Source organism: Schistocerca piceifrons, chromosome 11 (genome assembly GCF_021461385.2).
Source record: "Schistocerca piceifrons isolate TAMUIC-IGC-003096 chromosome 11, iqSchPice1.1, whole genome shotgun sequence".
Taxonomy (NCBI): domain Eukaryota; kingdom Metazoa; phylum Arthropoda; class Insecta; order Orthoptera; family Acrididae; genus Schistocerca; species Schistocerca piceifrons.
Genome location: NC_060148.1, coordinates 153,266,286 through 153,285,071, shown reverse-complemented (window position 1 = coordinate 153,285,071; position 18,786 = coordinate 153,266,286).

Here is an 18,786-nt window from a genome sequence, read left to right as displayed (position 1 = left end):
GATGATGCAGCCATTGAGCTCTGTGGTCTGCAGGATACGGAGAATTGACGGAAAGATAAACTCAGCTTCTACATTAGTAGCCTACGATCGGCATTTGCGATTAATGTATCAATGTGCTCACAATCAGTACAGCATCGCTATGCGAGTCTGACGCTGGTTTCGCGATTTTGTGGATCGCGTGCTGGCTTTCCAGTGACGTGGCGGAATATAGGCGGACGACTGCGCTGGGAGTCAGTCAATGAGACATGCGTAGCGTACGTAAAAAGTGAATAATTTGAACAGGGCTGCTTGCCATCCAGCACCGTTATACAGGGCGTGCGAAAACAATTTGACCAAAAGTGCCGGGGTGGAAAAGACAGCACGAAAAACAGAAATTTGTGTATGGCAACTAAGGGTCGTAACTACATATTTTCAGCGCTATAGAAAAGTGACTGAAATCTGACATACAGATGTCTTTACTCAAAATGATGAGTAATTTGCAGAAAATTTATTCGTAAACAGGATGTTTGGATGAACCAATCGTCACGCTGAGATGAAGATAAACTTAATGTAGCTCTTACACGGGCATCGGATTTAGCTGACGTACGAGAGAGTACTTTTTCAGAGATTAAGACAATAACATCTCCATGTTTCATGTCTCTAAAGGGCCAAAATGAATGAAAATTTTAAGTGTGTTCCGTGCTGCTATAGCACCATAAATAATCAAATGCGACCTCTAGTTTCGTATTCAAATTCTTTCATTTGATGCTGTCTTTGTGACCTACACTTTTGGTCAAATTGTGTTTCCGCATTCTATATATGCTAGACGAGGCGTGACAGAATGTTGATCGAGTTCTTAGGAGTCCAGTACACTTAGCCCTTCGCAGAAAGTGCTAAAAACGGCAGAATAACGGAATGCGTTGCTAGCGATATGTAACTTTCAAATTCAGTAAAAAATAACTACGCCAAAGAAAATGTCATACGTTTAGCAAAGGAGCTAAGAAAATAGGTGTACAATACCTTTCTTGATTACAAAAAGTCCTCTAGTAATGAAGTAAATGTATAAATGTCGTGACAAGAGTGCAGTCACGCTATTATGGGCCAACATATGAAACCTCACAGAATCTGTGTTGAGGAAAGAACAGACTTGCCAAAGCATTGAAAACAAACCAAATGTTTAACAGCCTTAGTCACATTGTTCCTATCATCGTGAGATATAAAAAAATACTTTTCTTGTCTTCAGTTATTCGGAAGCGATGACTGTTGAATACGATGATATTAACTCACATTTGTATCTCAATATCTACCTACAACACATGGACAATGTTCTATGGACCCATGTAGCCGTCGTTTTTCTCCAGCACAGAGGCAAACACTATTCGCTTTAAAATCTGTTTTGACTATACTGAAAGGTGGTAAATTTTGCCTCAAGATCTCCTTCAAGGTGGGCTACTAGCTTTCAATACATCCTCTGAGTTTCCTCGTGTTTACTGAGCACGCGAGGTGGACGGTACGACAGACACGACGTTTACACGGGACGCAAGATCCAGCTGACGAAATTTTCGGGAACCGTTTTTCTGTAGTCACGTTTACATATTAATGCTTAATAGGTTTTGCTACTCCGAAGAAGCGTTCATGTTGCGAGCTTCATAATTTTTACTCACGTGGTCTCTGCAATGCCCTTGTTACAGCTAAGTTACCGGTGTTTTCCTAACACCGAGAGGAGACATTAACGAATGGTGGAGGACATGGATTTTCTACTGACGCCAGTGAAATCATGAGAATGAGGAGGAGAAGTCGGAGATTGCTCACAAAAGGTATGTTCCAAAGTGTTATCCATTTCCGTTAAAGCGTGCGGTGGTGCTTTATTCAGCGACCAAAGTTACGCTTACTGGGGCACGGTTTTCAGTTAAGTCTAGATATAGGTTGCGCACCTATTTCTTTTATGGCTTTTGTGGTATCGACTATTCAGACACGACGGAGAATGGGCGGCATACTTGTCGAGAGGTTACAAAAATGATAACTTTACGTGTTTCCACATTGCCAACAAGACGACTATGTTCCTGTTTTTATGTACACCCGGAATGTGGATGAGAACAGAGCACCGTTTCGGGAAAGAAGGTGTCACAGTGATGTAAACATGTCGTCTACACGGCTCGCGCGATCCTTTTGCTGAATCAGAAGTTCAAGAGATTAACAATTATATATTTGGCAGCTGTAACCGGGAGAGTTAAAGCCTATGGGAAAGATGTCCGCCGTTTGCTTTTTCAAGGTGTATTAGGCGTATACTACAGCAAAAATGTGACACATTAACATGGAAAAAAATGTTTCTTCAGATTTTAATAAGAGGAACTCGAATATAGCGGTAACGTGTTTGGCAGTGCAGTATCGTTCATAATAAATGAGTCGCGAGTGTTGATGTTACGACGTCACCATAATGTAACAGCAATAGACGCCATCCCGGGACTTGAATATATGTAACACAACTGAAGCGAAGGGAACAGTTAATTCTGGGAAGCGATCCATATTTATAACATTTTCCGTCGTTTTCTACTTGCCTCAACTAAGTACAATACTTCGCCTAACGTTTTACGCAAAAATATTTAGACTACTGTTATCAACGAAAAAATCGAGGAATGCAGACAATCTTTTATATAATAAAGGGGATTTCCATTTTCTGTCATCAGAGAGGCCACGCAGATCAGATCTCGCAGAAATAATTTCAACTTTTACAGAGGCTGTTCGTCGAATCATTGCGATTACGTTGATGAGGTGAAGCGTTTTCTTAGCTGCAGTGTAACCAGAAGCACGTGTGTTTCCTGTGGATTAAGACAGACATAACTGTGCTCTTTCAGTCAGTTCCCCTAACCAATGAAAGTCAGAAACAGAAGATTTACCCGAGTTGGCAAATCGCTTCATCGCCTGGCTAGTAAGGACGACCAGATTTGATAGTGTCTCTGGTTAGGAAACGGAGAGTCAGCCGTTGGCAAAAGTTCTCTACCATTACTAACTAGAGACGTTACCTCAGTTCCCAAACGAAGCATTTCACACAGTGAGAGGTGAATAACATTCACAGAAATGTAGGATGACGTTAAATACTCAGATATGAAGCGTCTTTTTTCCTTATCTGGTCTCACTGCGAACCTAAGGCATACTAGCAACATACTCTGTGTGACGTGGGGATTGTGCGTGCAGCAACGGTTAAGAATAAAGAGACGTTACAAGATTGTTCCGACAAGAAGACAATGCAGCTTCCTATGTTACCAATACTGACTAAACTGAGAGCCCCTTAATACTGTCTCCAGAACGATATTTGCATTCGCTCCAAAACCTTAATAGTAGCTCGAAATTTCGACGTTTACATCGAAGCATCGGTCTCAACGAAACAACAGAGTCGTAGAACGCATCATTCATAGAAATAATATCAGTACAAGAGACGCTTCGCTACGTAAAAGTCGGTGCATTAATGACAAATGGAAAATTATAGTAGTGCACAGTAATTCTAGTACAGCAATTCGGTTTTCTGTAATTTGGTCATTGTTTTTTAAAAAAATATGTACATGTACCATTCGCTCCAATTCCTAGTACAGTCTTCTAGTATGGAATATTTAAAAACACCAGAGAGTAGACAACACATTTGGTAGAAGCAGATATTAATGATAAATTTCTTGTGTCGACATCAAGGCAAGTTTGATACTGATTTGATACGCGGCCAGAATGTGTCAATATGCGGCAACACTACTTCAAGGAGGAAAATGCAACTACACCGTTAACAATTGGGCAACAGAATTTGGGAAGTTCCATTGTCGAGAGTGGAAACAAAGCGATGGCAGTTTGTGCGTTTTGCACTTGCAGCCCACAGTGTTCCTAACTGTCGTTTAATTATACGCCATTTATATGTTAAAATAGTATATTACAAATGTAGCCGAACAAAAAATACCGCTTTTAGACGATTGAACTTAATAACAGGAGGAATCTTTTGGAATACTAAACGTATCGTCTTAGTGAGAAGAGTATAAGGCCAAGCTCTGTCGATTGTAGGAGCTGAATATATGGATGGTATTTGAGAGTAGCTCGTAATAAACAGGACGCGAGTGAAAATTTCATAACGTCGCGGTTGTTTATCATGGAATGCGATGTGTATCGAACGTACGTAAATTTTCTAAAGTAGGTGTCTACATCTGCGTATGCGTTCCAGGGCTGGGTTAACGGTGGTGAGTTGTCGGTACTGCTTAAGATGCAAGGGCTTGCCGACCATCACAAACACACGTGAAACAAAAGTGGTTACTGTTTTCTCTGTAACGGAGGACTGAGAAATGTTTGGACGCACTCTTTCAAAGGGAGAATTTCAAGCCAAATGACTTCACAAGCTGCGCAGCAGACATATTCCAAAATCCTTCTTTCGATGAAAGTAGGGATGTAGGCTACGTCGGTCGTCAGATGTAAGACTCTACGAATGTTGAAAATTTTTGACACAACAGAACGTTAATCTCTGACCCAGTATTATGAATTTCCTCCAGAAGTAACGTTTTCTGGCACATCACGCTTCTTATCTCGATATTATATCGATAGCCCTATTCGATTAAGCAAAATTCATAGCCTTTTATTCCATGTAAAAATCGGACATTACGAATGGTACTTCGTAAATCATAATAAAACACATCACACTTACTCCTGAGTAAATATGCTTCCCGCCAAACCGATATTAGGTCTCCTGTAAAAACGGTCAGCTAAATGAGCCACAGTCCAACAAGAACAGGAAATCGACGAATTACTGTAATTCCTTCGTTTGTGGAAATAAAGAATTGTCAGGACAGTGTTTGAAACGCTTGCTGTCGTTCAACCTGGCCAAACGTAACGAGGATAGTTATCGGTCTAACACTGCGACCCTTGGGAAAATTTGGTTAATTGAACAAAGAGATAAGTTGTTGTAATCATTGCTTGAATCCAGCTACAGATACCGCTACTGTCTGATCTGTTTGGTTTCAAATACCATCACGGCAGGGATAGAGGCATGCGCCATCTATTACAACATCTCTATGGTCCATGGTCCAAGGTTAGCGTTTGCCCACATACGACAACGAGGAGCGTATAACCCAGTCAAGAACCGTAAAATAAAGCTTTGGTGGCAATAGTTCTCGCGATCGGTGCTCCCCAGCGGCACGTCAGAATGATATCGCTGACAAAAGTTTCTTTTTCTTTCCATCGCCTTTTCAGGGAATTAATTGTTGACTTGGATGCAGTCTACCTCCTCTCATGTGCAGTGTGTAAAGGCGCTGGACGGATCGTTTATTTATCTGTTACCGTTTAACGAACGCAGTTTATAGAAACAAAGGGAGAACAGAGGACTCTTTGCCACGAAGTAAAACGGTTCTCACACTGAGTATAAATTTCACAAGGATACAAAACAGATGATGCTGTCATCTTTTTTGTTACGTCTACAATAGCGATAGCTGGTGACAACATGTCCGCTAATTGTACATACACGATTAAGACCTTTTTTTGAATCGAGAGGAATATTTCTAGCCACTCCAAACTTCAAAGCCATGGAGTGTGAATATGTTCTTCCTTTTACCACTGCACATAATCTTCACAACGCATGTCACCCAGGTCAGCATAATAACACAGTATTACATGAGTTAACTGGCTTGGATAAAAACATTTTGAAGATATCTTTCACGATTGCTTTACGCGTTTTCCTTAAGATTTTCTCACACAATCGCCTCCTTCTCAGGATTGTAGGGTAACATCAGCTGGAAGCAGCTGTGACATAAGCAGAGCGCGAAACAGCACTCTCCGGATCCTAAATTAAAATTGTGCAACTGGCCAGCGGCTGGGAATGTGATTCACATGTGGGAATGGATACTCATCTCGCAACTTTAGGGATGCACGAGGTTCTCATGTGGGTAGACATTAAAAATTAAGTCGCTGCATCATGTAGGGATTTCGATTATGAACACTTGCATGTGACTTACTTTTCCGTTTTCATTTACTTCAGAAAACTGCCATTACTCACGAGAAAGTTAAAAAGTGCCATTCCGCGGTGCTAGTAGCAACAATCAATAGCTGAGGCAGCAACAATGCTCTGTCGGTTGCAGGAGACGGCTGATTAACGGAAAAATAAATTCAGGTTATACATTACTACTATGTGCATTTGCGATTAACGTCTAAATGTGCTCACAGTCAGTACAGTGTAATTATGCGGATCAGATGCTGCTTTCGTGAATTTGTGTGTCGTGTGCTGGCTTTGCAGTGACGGATAGGCGGACGACCGGGCTGGATGCCATTCAATGACAGATGCGTAGCGTACGTAAATAGTATATAATTTAAGCAGTGGTGGTTGAGCAAGGTTTACCATCCCGCAACATAATACAGGCTGCGAAATAACAATCTGCCCGAAAGTGTAGGGCGAAAAAACAGTATGAAACATAGGAATCTGAGTACAGAAATTCGTGGTCGCAAATGCGTATTTACGGCGCTACAGGAACGCAATTAAAATCTGACATACTAGTCGTCTTTACTCAAAATGTATGCGCAAACACAGTCTAACCAGTCTCCAGGATGAAATCAAGAAAATCTTGAAACATCACAAACATGTGCATAATACTCAGCCGACGTTCCAGACAACACTTCTTTAGAAACAAAGACAACCACATGTCGATGTTTTATGCTTCTAGATGTCTTAAAATGGTCTAAGCAAGTAATAAATAAGTGACCACAAACTAACGTAAGTATGTTGTAACAAAGATTGAAACAGATTACCGCTTTCATGCTGGCACAGCGATGTAAATATTCAACTACGACCTCTAGTTACTATACCCAGATTATTTTTTTATGCTGTCTTTCTGCCCTTCAATTTTGGTCAGTCTGTTTTTCCGAACACTGCATATGCCGGACAAGACGTTACAGAATGATGGTCAAATTGTCAGGAGTCCATAGAAAGCGCTGGAAATACCAAAATGACGGAATGCGTTCGTGGCGATTGATAACTTTGAAATTTGGTAGACACTAACTACGAGACAGAAAATGCGACATGTTTAACAAAGGTGTTACAATCTAAGATGTAAAATACGTTTCTTGATTAAAAAAAGTTATCAACTGAAACAGTGAATGTTTAAATGTCGTAACAAAAGTGTCTGTATTTTACTGTGGGCAACATGCGAAAAACTATGCACTATTGGTCAATTCCCAAAGCATTGAAAATGAAACACAATTTGCGTTGGCCACTTTGCTGCTATCATCCTGAAAAATACGGAGTAATTTTATAGTTTCTGTGATGTGAAAGTGATGACTCAGAGACTGATGCATAATGTGATATCAACTCCTCTTCTGGATATATACTTGTGATGCAGTATCCTATGGAGTAAGCCTTGAATGCATGGTACTCCTTGTGCACAGTAACTCTTGGACATGCAGTATCGGTTGTGGAGGTGGTAACTCTCGTATGTACAATAAATCTACTCTTGTGTGTACAGTATCTCCAGTGCGTGCAGCAACTTTCATGTGTGCAGTTACTCTCATGGGTGCAATAAGTCTAGCATCTGCAGTAACTCTTGTGCAAGCAATAGCTCCTGTACATGCAGTAAGTATTGAGTGTGCAACAACTGTTATGCATGCAGTAACTCTCATACATACAGTTACCATTTTGCATGCTGCAACTCTTGTGCATTCAGTAACTGTTGTGTGTGCAAAAACTGTTGTTTTTGCAGTGACTTTTGTGTACACAGTAACACTCGCATGTAGAGCTACATTGGAATGTGCAGGAACATTCAGCAATTCTAGCTGATGTAGCAACCATAGCGTGTGCAGGAGCTCTTGTATGCACAGTATCTCTAGTGCAGAGTAAGTCTTGCATGTGCAGTAGCTCCTGGATAAACAGTAGCTCCTGCATGCACAGTAACTCTTGCATGTGCAGTAACTCATGTGTTTTCAGCTAATGTGTGTGCAGTAACTGTGGAGTGTGCATTAACAGCTTTGCATGCTGTAATGCAGGAAGAAGCAGATGGAGAGAAAGAAGAGTAGGAGGCAGAAGGAATGGAAGGACAGAGGATGGAGGGTGGGAGAAAGGGAGGCAGGGAGGCTGCGAGGGAGGGAAGGAGATAGGGGGGAAGGGAGAGGTGTAGAGGAGGTGGAAGGTTTGGGAGAGGAAAAATGACAGAGGACAGGAATAAAGGGAGGAGGAGGGGAGGAGGACGGTGGTATGGGGAGAACACGGAGGAAGACTGGGGCAAAGGGCAAAGAGGAAGATAGGGAGAGAGGGGTGGAGGGAAGGAGGGAGGGAAAGTAACGGAGGGGGACAGAATGGAGATAGAGAAAAAATATGTGTACTATATTGAAATCACACAAACATGTTGAACAGGCAGTGAAGTGGAGACTGATGAGGAGAAAACAGTCACTAATTCTCTGGTGATACGAAAAGTATAATCTTCGATGAAGTTGAGAGACATCGATTAATAAAGTGGAGAAACCAAGTTGTAGAATAGGAGCTGAGCCATATAGCAACTGAAATAAATTACGCTCGTTGTTGTGGTGTTGAACATTAGTTGTGCTGTCTGTCACGACAGCAACATAAATTTACAGTTCAAACACATGTACCAAAACCGCCGACGATTGGAGCATTACAATAACTGAAAGACAAACACTGCTGTGTGACGCCGGTGGACAAGTTTTCAGAAAAGAATTGAAGGTAAGCAATCCACTCTAATGCGGGATGTAAGCGAGAGACGGACCAGCCGCGCTAGATGCTCCTAATGGCGTTGTGAATCCATCAATGCTTGTGGCATACCAGCCCTGCTAGATGGCGTTGTACGACCAACAACGTGCGCTCCGTTTGATACCGGCCCCCTATCAACGCGACCACGCAAAACAAGTGACTGTGAGAGAAACTCATGTCTCAAAACACCTCGCGATCACTGCACTTCACGACACACTCTCTACCCTACGCTATGTTCCTTAGAGAGCATCTACCACAACTTTTAACGTCAAAGCATGCGACACGTCCACACACTGTTTATTCGTCTTATATAATTACAAGCAAACAACTTTCCGTTGTTTCCCTTACTGTGAACACTTCTTTCTGTCCACGTCTCATGGCTCTAGGTCAACGAAAAGTACGCTATTGGGGTCTACAGCGCGTCGCTTCGTGTTTCAAATCATGTGACAAAAATGCAAAATGGCAATAACGTCTGACTGCCTACACTTAGAAGCATGAAACTTTTACACTGCCAACAGATCATCAACATATATTAGTGATATAAATGTGAACTGGCTCCAACAAACTGTTCCAGGGAAAAACGGTTGCAAAGCCGAAAATACAAACCCAATAACGGATAAAAAGTGAGAGAAAAGCCATTTTTTCGTGCTATATAATTAACTAAACATGTGTCCTTGATTCCCGAGAATGACACACACACACAAGAAACACCTACGTACCTGACAGCAGACGCTGTATTGCCTCGTAGTCGCTGTAAGCAATGCGCCTACCCTGAGCTCGTGGTGCCTCGTCAAAAGAGAAATGTCAAGACTTCACAGCGCGGCACACAAGACCCCCGCCCTCTGGCACGGCCTTGGACTCGGCAGTGGACCTTGGCACACTTTGATGACGTCATTATGTCGGCCAGGAGATCTTAATAATTGTTGACTTAGGTGCGCTTTGCATGCTTGCATGTTCTGTTACAGCTAAAGGCAATTAATCTGTTGCCATACTGTAATACTGAATAATTATTTAATTAATAACTTCAGATAAAAAAGTAAAAACATTGAACGTTCAATACACCATTTCTAAATATCCTGTTCCACCAATATCATTAAACCCCGTTTTTACAACTCACAATATGAGAACGTTTCTTAATTTTCACCGGTACAATTTCGGAAATTTAGAGCGCTATGTTATACTTAACACTGACATTTTCTTAAGACTACTTCGTCTGTATTCACACATTCATAAAATACTATGTTGCCACTTATCTTACGACAGTAATTCCATTCGTCACATCCACAAAAGTGGACAAAATCAATGCAACAAAATCAATGCTGTCCGCATGCGATCTGTTCCTGAATACACAGAACTCACTTCCGACGATATGGCTCCAAAAAGCCGATATGAGACGTTGATCGCACTAAATGTCGAATAGAACAAGAAGTGTTAATTTTACAGCAACGAAGCTAATTAGGTACCCGTCCAATATGGCCAGCTCTTTCCCACCTCTGTGAGTCTTGTGAGGGTACAGAATTTTTTGTAGTTTAATTCTGGATTGTTTTCAATAAAAATTAGAGGAGCAAAGTTTCCTGTACCCTGGTCTCCTATAGAAGAGAAAACTTGTAGTCGCTTAACATGATGTTTCCTTTTTAACGATTCACACTTGCACGCTTCGTGGATAGCGTATTATTAGAAAGGATATTACGTGCTATTACAATTATTTATTAATGCTATATTATGATTATTTTTTGAGCTAATCCTTGGGCGACGAGCAACAGTTGAAGTTTGCTAGCAGAGGCCTTTATGTCACAGCAAGTGCAGCACGGAGATTCCAACTGCATGAGGCAACTCCGAGAAAAGGCGATTTAGAGGACCGCCAATGAAAGATATGGTCAAGAGTGTGTACAGCTAAACTCCCATAGGAAAAAGGTCAGTTCATTTCAGTATTAAGAACGCTTCTGTACCGAAAACATATCTCTACAAGTTTTCCTAATGAATGTTCATAGTCGTACAAATCAGACTAGGATATTACCAAAGCTTTAGGCGAATGGTCAACCCATCTATATTCATAAACCGCTATCCTACAAAACCAATAACAGTTGCAGGTTTGTCTCTCTAACGGCTTCCAGGGCCAACTGAAATTGGAATTTCAGTATTGCGCGTAATTAATGACCGACTCTAAGAAATTAAAATTCTATCAAAATCTACTGGTTGAAACTTGTAGCGTTTCGTTAAACGTTTAACACAGTGAGACAGATAATAGACTTAGAATCTGTGTGTTTGTCTTGACGCAGCGCAGCTGATGGAGTGCAAGTACCCGGACTTTACTCATCCAGTGTCAGAGGCTGACAGCACTTGCCGACGCTGCCAGGTCAGCCCCGTAGCGATGGTCAGCAGACGCAACAGGCCCAGCTTATTAGGCGGCCAGGGATTGTGCGTAAAATAATCTGTCCAGTTAGACACGAAAAGGCATTCCACCTGCTGTCCACTGGAAAGACGATGACGTCCAAATCTACAGAGGGCACTATCGATTTTAGCTCGCTTGTAAAACGGAGCGCTGGGAACACCAAACATTGTGTGTTGTAAGTTGTCAACAGCGCAAAACTTACTGGGAAAGTCCCTAATGTTGTCCGAGCTAGTCATAATAACCGAATGAATTATAATAGAGTTGTACTGATTACCAATAAAAAGTAGGTAATGTACGAGTGTACCATACTCATTTTTGTAAGTCTTCTACAACAGCCTTTCATTGCTTCCACAGTGTATGTACTTTTCTTACAGTACTCTCGATAAGAGCCGTGTACAGCGAATGTTGCATTCTTGCTGGTGGATTCCTTTTGAAAAGGAGTTATGGTTTCGCGGTTTCTATGTTTCTTATATGTTGTTTCTTTGCTGGTCGCTGTGCAGTAATAGGACACAATACTATTGTGTAACAACGGTAGAAGATATGAAGTGAGTGAAATATGATTTTATCTAGTGGCTGAGAAGCTCGCCGACAGAAAAACAACAAACACTGAAGAATCAAGCAGCCTCCTTTGTTTTGTTAATACAAGCCTTCCAATTAGTAAAAATTTAAAAAATGCATTTGTTTCGTATGTGCAAAGGTAACAAAAGTGTAGATATCAGTCATCGTTGTTTGATCTGGTAATAAAATTTAAGGTTATGATGCAGTAAAGATTTAGTTGTCACTGAGACACCAGGTGTGGGACTGACTTTTTGAAACCTACCATACAGGGGTGTAGTACTGGGTGCCAGGTTTCACACCGTGCACCCATCCACCCAGGTGGACCCCAGTTTGTGAAAATCTGACGAAACTAATGCCTCGTGAGGCACTACACCACTAAAGATAAAACAAGTTTACCCAGCAGATCCCCAGCATAGTGGCTGAGGCTCTAGGCTCGTGAGCTAAAGGTCGCATACTCAGTACCTACACAACGCTAATTTTAGAAGAATCTTTATCAAATGGATGTGGTCTTTATTTTGCATTTGATTTTGTTTTAAACATCGTTCTTTTCTTAAATTTAATTTCTGATCCTTGAAAGCCTCACTCCAGTTATTGTATTCGTTTTATTATTTTGCACGAATTAAATGACATGAACTTGTATTTAAAAATGTGACTGCAGTAACGAAGCATTTACATTTTCTCATAGTACGAGAAGAATTTATGTTTTAAATATTTGTGTGATGATAACCATCCAAAAAATCTACATATTTTTTGAGAACAATGTGCACCAACTATAAAGTCTGTAAAATACTTAGTGAGCCCAGCCACCCTCATTCTGTAGATTAAATGTCAGAACAATTCAATATACACCGAGACACTCCTCAATGTTGGCAGTCCTTGCTAACTGCAGCGTAGACACGCTGCTGACTACAAGTAAATGAGACACACATGAAGGTGAGAAACTTTATAACAGACTTTAACAACTGTGGTTGAAACCAGACATCAATGACAACGAAATTTTAAGTTATGACGGGAATGTTTCTCGTGAGGATAGGTTAGCCGCCAATGGTGGTGGGGTGTTTAATGCAGTAAAAAATTCGATGAAATCACAGATTCCCAATCTGAAATAACCAGGGTGGAACTGAGTATCAAACAACAGTGAAAATGGTGATGGGATGCTTTTATAGACCACCTGGGTCAGGATCTGTGGTTATACAGCGCTTGAGACAGAACTTGCAGGATGTCATTAGTAATTATCCTGATCATGCCGTTGCAATAGGGAGTGACTTCAACTGGCCAGGTATAGATTGGGAGTGTTGTGCCATCAAAACTGGTGTCAGAGACGGGGTTTCGTGTGGCGTTGTTCGAGATGTCTTGTCCGAAAATTACCTTGAGCAAGTAGTTAGGGAACACCAACTAGTGAGGGTAACGTCTTAGACGTCATGGCAACCAACAGACCTGAACTTATCGAATCAGTTAACGCAGAGAAAGGTATCAGTGATCACAGAGCTGTGACAGCATCTATGGTGACGGGCTCTACGCGGAATGTTAGGAAAGGTAGGAAGATATATTTACTCAGCAAAGGTGACAGGACACAAAGTTCAGAATATCTCAAATACTCGGTGATGAGGAAGAAGATGTGGAGAAAAAATGGAAAAAATTCAAAGGCATCGTTCAACATGCCCTAGACAGGTATGTTCCGAATAAAGTTTTAAGGGATGGGGAGATCCTCATTGGTTTCATAGCCGTGTCTGAAAAGCGCTGTGTAATCAAATAGCACAACATCTTATATTCAACAGAAGTAAAAACCTAGCTGACAAACAAATGATGAGCAAAGCGAAAACGAGTGTAAGGAACGCCATGAGAGACGCGTTCAATGTACTTACCTGATTCCGATAACGTTTTTAATAAACTGCACAGTTTGGCGTGATAGGACCAGGTTAGCGTTATGTTACTTTCTTCCTTGAATTTTTTTTAGTCTGTCTCGAAATTTTTTCCTATCACTGCGAGCACGGTAATACATGACTTGGGGTTGTTTTTTGGTCTATCAGCTTTGGAATCACTTTCGATCTAGCTTGCTTCTTTTTTAGAGAGACTGTTTCAGTTTCATGCCCAGGATGAAGAAATGTTTTAAAGTGTTTGAGGCAGGTGTCTTGTGAAAGGAGTGACTTATGTTGTTATCTTCCGGTGCCTCTAGTCCCGCGGCTCTTCCATTTCACATACCTTAATCTTACGAAGTAGTGGATGTTAAGCGGCTGCATTTTGTTTCGGAGTGTCATTTCTTCGTGAGTTTTGTCGAATTTTGGATACTATGGATGATCGTGAGTCTCTTTACTAGCACGTTGCGGAACTTTCTTGTGGTCGTCAGTAATGGATGACGTTCGCATCTGGTATTAATGCATGTACGTGCAGTTACAATTAAAATAACAAACTGGAATTATCAATTCGCTTTAAGGAGCGCACATACTGCCAGAGTTGCACTGCCTTCGGTGGCAAGGGATTCATGGTGCAGGAAATTTGACATAGCGTTGAGGTGCTGTTCACTGTGACCAAGGGAGGAATGCCTGATTTGATGGCGGAAATAGAAATGTAGGGTAATAAGAAAATGGGTATTGAACAAATACTAAATCAGCGAGGTGAATTCGACCAAAACTACTTTTTCAATATTTTCTGTGACATATGTTTATAAACATGTTGCAAGTTAGGATACTGAAGGCGCCGGTATGATGGACCAGTTTGAAAGTGTTCTCCACAGGACACTGTGACGTGGGTTTCTGACCCTCTCATGGTCATCCCCACAAACACGTTGACATCGGCTCCACTGCACTCACACACACACACGCACACACACACACACACACACACACACACACACACACACACACAGAAAGATGTCCCATTCATTGGATTATAATTTTTCAGTTTGTACTCACTTGTTTTAAAAATGCATATTAGGTTCCTTGATTTTGCCTTTATTTAAATAGTTCCCCTCTGAGAGCTCCTATGTTCTCTGATGTATTCGTGGTAAAGTTACTGCCAAACTGACATAGGCATTGCGATTTGCATTTATCATACACGATATGCACTTATTATGTATTTTATATTTCTTATAATGATAATAATAGTTCTATTTTATTATTTGAATTGTAACTATACATATTTATGGGCCAAATAGCGATTATTCAGGCAATATTTGATTGGCACCAACAAGTACACACAGCATTTAATGTTCTGGTATCTTCAACTGGTGACAGGTAAAGTGGACTATCTTTTCATATTTTTGTATTTTACATTCTTAATATGACAAGTTACATTTCTAATGAGGCTGTAAAGACTTAGTGTCGCTTCTTAACAAACATAACGTGTATAATTAGCTTCTGCACTCACTTATTTACTTATTTATTGTATAATGGAAACAAACATGTATATACAACATCTGTAAACAAATGCGCACAGTCACTAACTAGCATCTCACATCTACTGATCTAGTTGTCTGATCTATTAGATTGCATCATCTGATGCGTGATAAATGCCCACTAATGTTTCCTTGTTGGCTCGAAGACAATGATCAGCAGCAATACGGTGGATTGACTGTAAGGCGGTACCACAGTCGTGATTTGCATAACTTGCTCATCCCCATTTGTGAATTAAATGATAGAAGAGGATTGTTCTTTTATGGATAGTTCAAGGTCCCTTTCTAATTTCGCCAGTTGCCCTAGTCTCAGTACAATCATAACAACAAGAAGGTCAAACGTGGTGACATGTTTTGCTTCGATTACCTGGATATTTATTTATAATTAAATTATGTTGCTATTCTCCTGTTGTGCCTGGATCCTGAGACATATGTCATCATTTCATCAGATATTATGTAAGATATTATCAGACGATTATGTTGTTCCTTGGGTCCTGGTCCTTGCATTCAGAGATGTAAGTCATAAGTTTGTCAGATAATTACGCTGTCTGTTATGTGATATTTTTCGTTAAAATGAAATGTATTTATCAGGGTACTTGACTATAACATTAACTAAATCGTCAGGCATGCCTAATTTGTTCAAGTGTTCAGTGAAGAAGTGCACATGTTGTCTGCTCAAATTGTATGTGCCAGGGAAGTTTATAACTCAAGTTACACGAGTTGTGTGCTGCACTACACAATTTAATAGTTAAATGACACCGATTCCTAACAACTTGTTTAGTTGTTTATTCTCACAGTTGACTGCAAATGCATTTTCATATAGTGAATGACTTTCAGGTGTTTCGATTATATGAACAATGGTATGACAAAGATTATCAGTTCTCACTGCAAGTTTTTCCAGCTCAGATAGCAACCATTTTGCAGGACCTGTACCAATGTACAGGTGTGAGTAGAAATTACAAGCCTGCGTAGACAGCAAATGGTAGTCGCTCTTTGTGGTGAAAATTTTTAAATTCTGTGAATTTATCATGACCTGTTTACACAGTCGGAAGCTTTTGTAGAACAGTCATGCTGCTGCTCAGGAAAATTTTCACTCATGTAGAATGTACTCAAACATCTACTGTAGATATACTGCACACCATGATGTTTATTCAGCTGTGATGTAATAAGCTGTGATGACAAATAATGATGCTGCTTTGTATTGTTTTCATCAGAGATGATCAGAAAATCTGCATAGTTTTCCCGTTGCCTGGCAAATTCTCAAAAACGCAGAGAGCCAACAACTTCAAGAGCAATCTTACCATCACTATCGTTTCGCGCATCCAAGGCGTATGGGAGATATGAATATTCTACATCTACATCTGCCTCTACATGGTTACTCTGCAAATCACACTTAAGTGCCTGGCAGAGGGTTCTTCGGACCATTTTCATACTACTTCTCTACCATTCCACTCTCGAATGGCGTGCTGGAAAAAAGAAACCCAAAATCTCTCCGTTCGAGCTCTGATTTCTCTTCTTTTATTATGACGATCCTTTCTCCCTACGTAGGTGAGCGTCAACAAAATATTTTCTAAATTGTTAAGGCTTTCGTGGCAACTTGTTGACAAACTGCCTATTGGCTTCTCTCTCGGGTTCTTCGGCCGACGTTCATATAATGATTTTTCTGACGTTTCGCCAGCACGAGTGACTGGCATTGTCAAAGCTTCACCCTCCATTGCCGGTGGTGAACTGGAGCCGAGCTCGCGGGCGCAGACTATATGTACCTGGCGCACCAACGTCCGAGGGCTTCTCTGCGGTCATTTCCGGTGCGGTTCTCCTCTTGCTACCTGCGACGAAATGACCGGACGATCCATCAACACCAGGATCAAAGAGCATAAGCGTCATTGCAGGTTGGGGCAGGTGGAGAAATCGGCCGTGGCAGAGCACGCACTGAATGAGACCGACCACGTAATAAAATTCGCCGACACGGAAGTTCTGGCTGTAGAGAAGCACTATCACACGCGCTTGTTCAGAGAAGCTGTAGAAATACAAAAACACGCGAACAGTTTGAACAAGAAAGAGGAAAGCCTTAAGGTAAACGGATCCTGGCTTCCCGTACTGCAGCGAACGACCGTCGCAGGTAGCAAGAGGATAACCGCACCGGAAATGACCGCAGAGAAGCCCTCGGACGTTGGCGCGCCAGGTACATATAGTCTGCGCCCGCGAGCTCGGCTCCAGTTCACCACCGGCAATGGAGAGTGAAGCGTTGACAATGCCAGCCACTCGTGCTGGCGAAACGTCAGAAAAATCATTATATGAACGTCGGCCGAAGAACCCGAGACAGAAGCCAATAGGTAGTTTGTCAAAATATTTTCTTATTCGGAAGAGAAAGTTGGTGATTGAAATTTCGTAAATAGATCTCGCAGCAAAGAAAACCACCTTGGTTTCAATGACTGCCACCCCAACTCGCGTATCACTCTCACCCCTATTGCGCGATAACACGAAACGAGCTGCCATTCTTTGCACTTTTTCAATGTCCTCAGTCAGTCCTACCTGGTAAGGATCCCATACGGTGCAGCAATATTCCAGCAGAGGACAGACAAGTGTAAAGTAGGCTGTCTCTTTAGTGGGTTTGTCGCATCTTCTAAGTGTTCTGCCAACAAGGCGCAGTCTTTGTTTCGCCTTTCTCACAATATTGCCGGCCGGGGTGGCCGAGCGGTTCTAGGCGCTACAGTTAGGAACCGCGCGATCGCTACGGTCGCAGGTTCGAATCCTGCCTCGGGCATGGATGTGTGTGATGTCCTTACGTTAGTTAGGTTTAAGTTGTTCTACGTTCTAGGGGAGTGATGACCTCAGAAGTTAAGTCCCATAGTGCTCAGAGCCATTTCATTTTTTCACAATATTATCTATGTGGTCTTTCCAATTTAAGTTGTTCATAACTGTAATTCGTAGGTATTTAGTCGAATTGACAACCCTTAGATTTGTGCAGTTTATCATATACCCAAAATTTATCAGATTTCTTTTAGTACACATGTGGATGGCCTCGCACTTTTCTTTGTTTAGTGCCAATTGCCATTTCTCACACCACACAGAAATTCTCTCTAGATCATTCTGCAATAGGAACTGATCGTGTGATGATTTTAATAGACGGTAAATTACAGCGTCATCTGCGAACGATCTAAGTGGGCTGCTCAGATTATCTCCTAGATCATTTGTGTAAATGAGGAACAGCAGAGGGCCTATGACACTACCTTGCGGAACGCCAGATATCACTTCTGTTCTACTGGATGATTTACCGTCTATCACTACGAACTGTGACCTCTCTGAGAGGAAACCACGAATCCATTCACACAACTGAGACGATACTCCATATGCACACAACTTGATTAATAGTCGCTTGTGAGGAACGGTATCAAAAGCCGTCTGGAAATCTAGGAATATGGAATCGATCTGAGATCCCTTGTCGACACTACTGATTACTTCATTGGAATAAAGTGCTAGCTGTGCTGCACAAGAACGATATTTTCTGAATCCGTGTTGGTTATGTATCAATAAGTCATTTTCTTCAAGGTGATTCATAATGTTCGAGTACAGTATATGCTCCAAAATCCTACTGCAAATTGAGATCAATGATATTGGTCACTCCAATTTCCTTTCTTGGATATTGGTGTGACCTGTGGTACTTTCCAGTCTTTAGGAACAGACCTTTCGTCAAGTGAGCGGTTGTATATGGTTGCTAAGAAACGCTTTATTGTGTCTGTCTGTATACTCTGA